This window comes from Eschrichtius robustus, chromosome 4 (genome assembly GCF_028021215.1).
Source record: "Eschrichtius robustus isolate mEscRob2 chromosome 4, mEscRob2.pri, whole genome shotgun sequence".
In the NCBI taxonomy this organism is placed as follows: domain Eukaryota; kingdom Metazoa; phylum Chordata; class Mammalia; order Artiodactyla; family Eschrichtiidae; genus Eschrichtius; species Eschrichtius robustus.
Genome location: NC_090827.1, coordinates 45,626,382 through 45,634,149, shown reverse-complemented (window position 1 = coordinate 45,634,149; position 7,768 = coordinate 45,626,382). Strand labels below are relative to the sequence as shown.

Genomic DNA, 7,768 nt, shown 5'->3' with positions numbered 1-7,768 from the left:
TTGTACAAGCACCGCACAGAAATTCTCATGTTGCCTGCTGGATGTGAAACTATGCCTCCTCCAGGCTGAGCATCTGCTTCCTTTGGGGTTTCTTAATCCGGAAGAAATCTATTAGTCCCTAGGTCATATGGTCATGTGCAAAAATTAAATTTCAACTTACATACATGTTTTGTTAGGGTGGTCAATAAAACACTTTGAGTCATAATAATGTGTTATGGTGAGATAAAATTATCTGGAATTAAAGGAACGGAGCTCCCGACACCGCAGGGCTCGCCCCCGCCCGCCAGCGGCGGTGGGGCCCCAGCTTCCCAGTCCTCCTCGCTTCCCACGCTCTCCAGCAGGGGCCCAGCCCAGGCCTCCTCTCTCCCTCTCTTCCCCCTAATTCCCCTTCCGGACGCTGCCCTCAAGTTGAAGCCTCAGCCGCCACAACAGACCTCGAGCCCCAGCAGCCGCCCCCATGCAACAGGCCGTGGCCACTGGCCTCCCAAGAGCACCAGCCTCCCCAACGGTGGCCTCCTGGGGGCCCCTGGCCTCCACCTCGGCTGCCCCAGGGCTTCCTGTGGCCGCTTCCCCCTGCCTGGGGCCTGCAGCCGCTGCTGGGAGTGGGGCTCCGCCGGAGCCGAGGGCATCTCGGTGCCGCAGCCACTGCCACCACAGCAGAAACATCAGAAGAGGCCAGGGCAGCGGCCACAGGCAGCACCAGGGGACAAAGCACAGGAAAGGCACCCCACAGTCACCGGTGTTTGAGGGTGACAGCAATTCCAGAATGCTGCATTTCCTTACAACTGTTGTGGGCTCCACTTGTGATGTAAAGGTGAAGAATGGTACCACCTGTGAAGGTATGTTCACGACGCTGAGCTCAAAGTTCGAACTGGCAGTAGACACTGTGCACCAGAAAGCATCGGAGCCAGCAGGTGGCCCTTGTCAGGAAGACATTGTGGACACCATGGTGTTTGAGTCAAGTGATGTCGTGCTTGTCCACTTCCAATTGAAATGTTGACTTCAATTATGCTACTAAAGTTCACTACAAGTTCACTGATTCAGCCATTGCCATGAACTCAAAAGTGAGTGGGGAGCACAAAGAGAAGATGCTCCAGTGCTGGGAGGGGGTCGACAGCAACTGTGATGACTATGACCTGGAGTCTGACATGTCCAATTGATGGGACCCCAATGAAATGTTCCAGTTCAATGAAGAGAACTACAGTGTAAAGATCGCCTATGAGAGCAGTCTCTCTTCTTGTCCCTTAGAGAAGGACAACTCAGAAGAATTTCATCAGCGAGAGCTGTGTGCAGCCCAGTTGACTTGAGAGACTGAATCGAGCCCCCAGTACTGCCTGTGGATCGCCATGGAGAACGATGAAGGGCACACCGAGGAGGAGAACAGTGCAGTTCAGCAACGGGGTTCAGGGCGAGAGAGCCCCAGCTTGGCATCTAGAGAGGGAAAGTATATCCCTCTACCCCATCGAGTTCAGGAATGTCCCAGGGGAGGAGTTTGATGGAGTAGTTCTCGTGCCGGCCAGCCTGGTCTTAGCTCTTTGCCACCTCTTGGTCTTCACCATCTTGACAATAGCAGCCCTAGCCCAGGTTCTGAGACACACAGTATCAATGGAGGCCCTTCCCGCATGTCCCCTAAGGCACAGTGGCCTCTGAGAGGTACCAAGACTCTGTCTTCCCCCAGCAACAGGCCTTCTGGAGAAGCTTCTGTTCCACCTGCTCCTGCAGTGGGCTGGCTGTACCCCCTGCGCTCTCCCAAGTCAGCTGCCCCTGCCCCAGTTTCAGCTTCCTGTCCTGAGCCTCCCATCTGCTCAGCAGTACCGACCTCTTCAGCTTCCATCCCCGTGATGTCATCAGTTGGGGATCCTGGAGTAGGCTCCATTTCCCCAGCTTCTCCAAAGTTCTCACTGGCCCCCAGAGATGTAAAAGAACTCCTGGCCAAGTAACCTGAGAGAACGCTGCAGTTCCAGGTGCTATCCTGGATAGCTGGGAAAGTCCCTGGCCTTCAGAACAAACAGAAACGCTTTCAACTGGAAGAACTGAGAAAGTTTGGGGCCCAGTTTAAGTTTCAGCCCAGTAGCTCCCTTGAGACCAGCCTGGATCCTTTCCCTCCCCAGATCCTAAAGAAGGAGGCCAAAGGGAAGGAGAAGGAGGTCTTTTGGCTTCAGACCCCATGCGGGCTGTTTCTTCCTTTTAGAATCTGTATCGCTTGAGGAGGACAAACTACCCCTGCCACCAGCAGGAGGCACCGAGGGGCGGGATCAGCCCCCACTGCCTTGCCCAAGCCAAAGAGATCACAAGGATGAGGGCCCTGTTGCTGAACAAGTGAAGAAGTCAACACTGAACCGTAAGGCCATGGAGTTCAATCCCACTAATCCCCTGCTGTCTGTTAATAAATCAACCAGTACTCCAACTTCTCCTGGGCCCCGGACTCATTCAACTCCCTCCATCCCGGTGCTGACAGCAGGTCAGAGTGGGCTATAAAGCCCCCAGTACATTTCCTACATACCTCAGATACACATGGGACCAGATGTTCAGGCACCTCAGGACACAAATCCTGTGTCCAACTCAATGCCTGGACAGCAGGGCAAGTACCAGGGAGCAAAAGGCTCCCTGCCCTCCCAGCACTCGGACACACACCAGCCAGCTTCAGCCCCTCTAATGATGCAGGCCATCGCCACTGCTTCTGGCCCACCTCTGGTGGCTGCCACACCTTATTCTTCCTACATCCCCTACAACCCACAGCAGTTCCCAGGCCAGCCCACCATGATGCAGCCCATGGCCCCCTACCCTCACAGCCAGTGTTTGCCCCCATACTTCAAAGCAACCCATGCATGCTGACATCAGGGAGCCATCCCCAGGCCATTGTGTCACCCTTCACCCTTCAGTACACTTCTGCAGAGCAGCCCACCCCCCAAACCCTTTATGCCACTGTTCACCAGTACTATCTGCAGCATGCCATGTAGCTCCATGCCCACCAGCCGCAACCAGCCACCATGCCTATTGGGAGCCAACTGCAGTCCCAGCATGTGGACCCTGGTCCCATCCAGCACCAGGTGGGGCAGGCCCCACACCTGGGCAGTGTATAGCCATAGCAGAATCTGTACCACCCAGGGGTCCTGACAGGTACACCGCCTTCTCTGCCACTGGGACCTTCTGCCCAGTCCCTTCAGAGCAGCTTCCCCCAACCAGCCGCTGTGTATTGCATCCATGCCCACCAGCAGCTGCCCCACGGTGTCACCAATATGGCCCATGTTACCCACGCCCATGTCCAAACTGGAATAACAGTAGCCCAGCCTCCTCACCCTGGGGCTCCCCACCTGCCCCAGATGATGCCGCTGCACCCACCCCAGAGCCATGGGGGCTCCCCTCAATGTGCAATGCCCCAGAGTGGGGTGCCTGCATTCTCAGCTTCCATACCCTCACCCTACCCCTACATCGGACACTCCCAAGGTGAGCAGCCTGGACAGGCGCCTGGATTTCCGGGAGGAGCTGATGACAGGATTCATGAGTTCTCATTAGATGGAGGAATTCGGCTGATGCACTGCAGGTAGGGCAGGATGCATGGGCTCTGGGTGGGGAGTGAGAGGTCTTGGAGGCAGGGCTGTTGCACAGGGCGCCTGCCGACCTGCACCTGTCTGTGATGTAGAGTGAGCAGAAGCCACAGTCGCTGCCACCAGGGGCTCGCTCCTGGCTCTGTTCTTTGCTTCCCTCTGTCCTCCCTCAGTTGTGATCCAGCAGCCCTGCTCCCCACTGCCTCCTCAGCTCTCAGTGAACCCAACTGTCTCCTGACTTAGGCAAGGTAAGGTCAGCGCAGCAGACAGCGCCAGGCTGGGATGTGGGGGCTGACCTGGGCACATGAGGAAGAGCTCTGGCTCACTGGGAAATGGCAATTGATCTGTGCTTCTGACAGCCCCATGAGACACCTTGAGGAGGCCGGTCCTATCAACACTCCCCCAACAACCCACACTGGATGGCATTGGATGAAGGGACAGCTGCTTGGGTTCTAATGTGCCTGCTGTCTTCTCTTTCCCCTCCAACCAGTTCAATCTCATCCCTCCCGGCAGCTCCCCTTCCACCCCCCAGGGAACTGAAGATTGTCCTGGCTGTGACCTGAGACCTCCATGAGTGGAGGGAAGAGTGATCTATGTCTCTTCCCCCAGCAGCTCGGAGCAGTCCCAGCCCCCAGCCCCTTAGCCCCCTTTCCCCCACTGCGGGGGCGGGGGGAGCTGTGGAATTCCTGCCAAGCACCTTGAATGGGAAGGGCCTCAAAGTGGGCAGGGCCAGGGTCCAGCAGGGGTGGGGGTTTTCTGCTCTGCCCCTGCCCATCCCCACTCCATCTTGCTCTCCCATCCTCTCATCTATCCCCCTGCTGGAGATGGAAGATCTTTTATTTTCTATTATTTATAACCTCAGACTTGGGCCCCTTGTTCTTTCTTCCCCATTAACTTGAGTCATCTGTGTGAGAGACACAGGTGCCCCACCAGGATGGTTGGACAAGGACTTTTACTTTTTATTACATAAAAATATTTTTTAAAATTAAAAAAAATATAAAATTTTAAACTAATGTGAGATGCCCTCATGGGCTGTGGAGGGAAATGGGCATCTGGGAAGGGTCAAAGCAGAATCTGGTGTACAACACATTCATGGTCTCATGTGTGACATCCCCACAGATGCTCAACAGTAATCCTATGAGAGATTTTAAGTGATGATAAAAATGCTGCATTACCTGGTGAATTCAGATGCCAGGAAAATATTGGTGTCACCTCATTTGCACTCATAGCTGGCAAGGATTACATAAATGATTATCTACTTGAATACATTTCCTCCTTTTACCTTCAAGTCTCCAAGAAAATCCTTTGGTTGACTCGGTATATTATTTATCAGTAATTAAAGTTTAATATTTACAGTGTCTCCCCAAACTTGTGTTCTTTTAAAAATGTGACATAATTGTGGTTCTGCACTGTTCTATCTTCTAAGGGGTAGCTAATAAGTTTATAGTTCCTTCAGTTTAACAGGAAACAAATTAGAAAGTGGGCCATACTTCTTGAATTTTTTCCTAGAATTGGGTCTTATAATGAATTTTGAATTGTCCTTTTCCTGGCAGAATTCACTTGGGTTTCCAAGGTATTTTCAAACCCAGCTTATGGGACTTCAGCATGAGGGTCCCTATAAAGCCATCAGGTATGAGGGGAATGCTCAACTAATGACTAATGTACATTCATGGGAGAGCTCTTTTCCTACTGGGGAGGAAAGCAGTTATCTTTTGGCCTTGGTTTTAGTCATCTTCATTGCTATAACAACCCAAATTGTTTCTACTCAATAACAATTTCCAAAGGCAAGAGAGAAAATGTGTTGCCAAGGAGACTGCTGACACGCAGAGGAAGAAGGGGTTCACAACATCTGTGACCACGCAGCTACGGTTTCTCGTGCCTCTAGCTCTCTGCCCACAGGGACTCGCAAAAGCCTCTCCATGAGACTGCAGTGACGCAAAGATACTGGTAGATCCCTCACGGTCCTCAGATCATATTTCATGCCAATTCATCTCAATCCAGGAGATTTGATATGTATCTTGAATAACTTCCTTGGTGGCAAACCCAGAAGGAGCAAACAGAGAGCTCAGTTTTACAATTGTACTTCATATGTGGGAGATCATTTAATCACAGCCGTAATGTAGTTGAGAATGTGGAAGCAATATGGTGGTGGAAAGTGGACTTAGCTAAGAACCTGAAGAGATGTATACTTGGTGTCACTGTACCCTGAAAAATCATGGTGGTCTTCCATATTCATCAAACCTCTTTTAAACAGAGTTCAAAGATATAAGTACCGATGTCTTCTCCTTTTTAAAAAATAATTGCACTTTAAATATCACTGAATTAACTTATCTTTTATTATTTCCATAATAAGGAAACCTAAAATTCTTAACAGCAATTGAAAACAGCAATGTTCTACCCACTAGCAAAGTCAAATTACACTGCAAAGAGGAAAATTTGCCCAGGGTCTGCTCACCAGGTGAGAAATGTGAGAAAGAGGTAAAGAGAAGGTCTCTCAGGGGTGAAGAAGTTCAGGTGGAATGTTTACCTGAGGTGGCCACAAGTAGCAAATCTAAAAATCACAACCTTGAAGAGAAACTAAAGATCATAGTCAGATAACTTGTTCCAAGTTTTCAGACTAATGACAAAGGCAAAGCAAAAGAGGGAGACATTCACTGAGAGCAAGGATATCTACAGCGTACAATGCTGAGCTGAAACTGTGCGCAAGGAACAGCGATTGAGTAGCACACCCACATGTGTCTGGTTGTATTATACAGGCCAGGAGGGTGGCTGGCAGCACTGTGCAGAGTCAGACAGGAATGAACAGTGAGCTGCTCTAACATTTAGCTTAAGTCATAGAGGAGTTCTTTCTTTTTATCATTTTTAGTAAATTTCTCTGTGAAAGAAATATCAATATACGGTAGGCAATAGGGCTCTGATTTGCTCAAAGGCATATCAAACACCAAAGTCAATTAAAATTTCAGAACTCTATAATGAACCTATTCAGAGTACAAAAAGTGTCCTTCAGTAATTGATACATTTTGCCGAGCCAGGTGTACCCCTCTTTATGTTATTTCAGGAGTAACATGAGTGTTTACCTCAATAAACTCATTCAGTTCATTCATAGTAAATTTAAGGAACACTTTGTAATTGTAAAAAATTTTCTCTGAGTTCAGTTTTACATTACACCAATATGTAGCATTACTATATATATTCAATAGAAATGTTTCTACCAAAATCCAAAATTTATTAGACTTTCATTAACTTCAAAGCCACTCATGGTATACCCTCCTTCCTGGAAGCTTTGGGTGTTAGAGGATCACTGTGCATGATTTACTGTAAGAGGGACACTGAAATGCCTTCTGTACTGGTTCTGTACCAGCTCACAAATACAGTCTGGCTAAAAATTCTGTAATTACTAACTCTATGTGTCAACAAGTATGCCAAAGGCATTAGAATGAATCCTCTTTAAGGACCACTTTTTATGCTTATTAAACCTGGCAAAGTGCTAAACAAACAAAAAAATACAGACACATGACTAGAATTTGAAAAAATAATTCAGTGAATAAACAAATGAATGATGAGTACGCATTCAAAAAATACTTATGGGTTGCCTGATTGGTATACTCTAACTGTACCTTAGAAGTTGGGATTATGTTTGACATATATGTAAAACTTGTGACAAATCTCTTCTAACACAAGGACTGAGGTCGCTGTTTGAGTGTTTCAACTCAATCAACAAACCACTATAGGAAGCCTAATGTTCGTCAGTTAAATGCACCCTCAAGATACTGGTACAGGCTGAGGTGTACTCAATATGAAAAACTGCATATATTTAATCTGAAGATTATATAACAAAGCTATAAATTCTGAAAAGTCCCAGTTATCATTTAAAGTACTAGCACTCATTTACTCACGCATGGCCAATGTAGCACAGGTGGACAAGGGCAGCTTATCCTCCTCTCCCGGAGGCATGATTGCACCCTCTGTAGAGGCTGTCTGCTCACCAGGAGTGACTTCATCTTTTACCCTGAAAGAAACAGGGCTCCTAGAAGTACCCCTGTGTCTTGACTTCATAACCACCACCACTGCCTTTTTCATGCTATGACCATCATGTCGCTTCTCTCCCCAGCTCCTCTCCAGGCAGCCAGTGTGCTTCCCAATCAAGCCTTGAGGACCAAAACTGACCAGTACTACTTCCATGATTCCCCAACGATCCTTCCCTCCATATCCAGATTTGC

The 7,768-nt window shown here is 48.9% G+C and overlaps 1 pseudogene; it reads left to right on the top strand.

Annotated features, from left to right (window-relative positions):
- Window positions 1-207: 207 nt before the first annotated feature.
- On the top strand, window positions 208-4,088 carry LOC137763448 (ataxin-2-like protein; annotated as a pseudogene).
- Window positions 4,089-7,768: the final 3,680 nt, after the last annotated feature.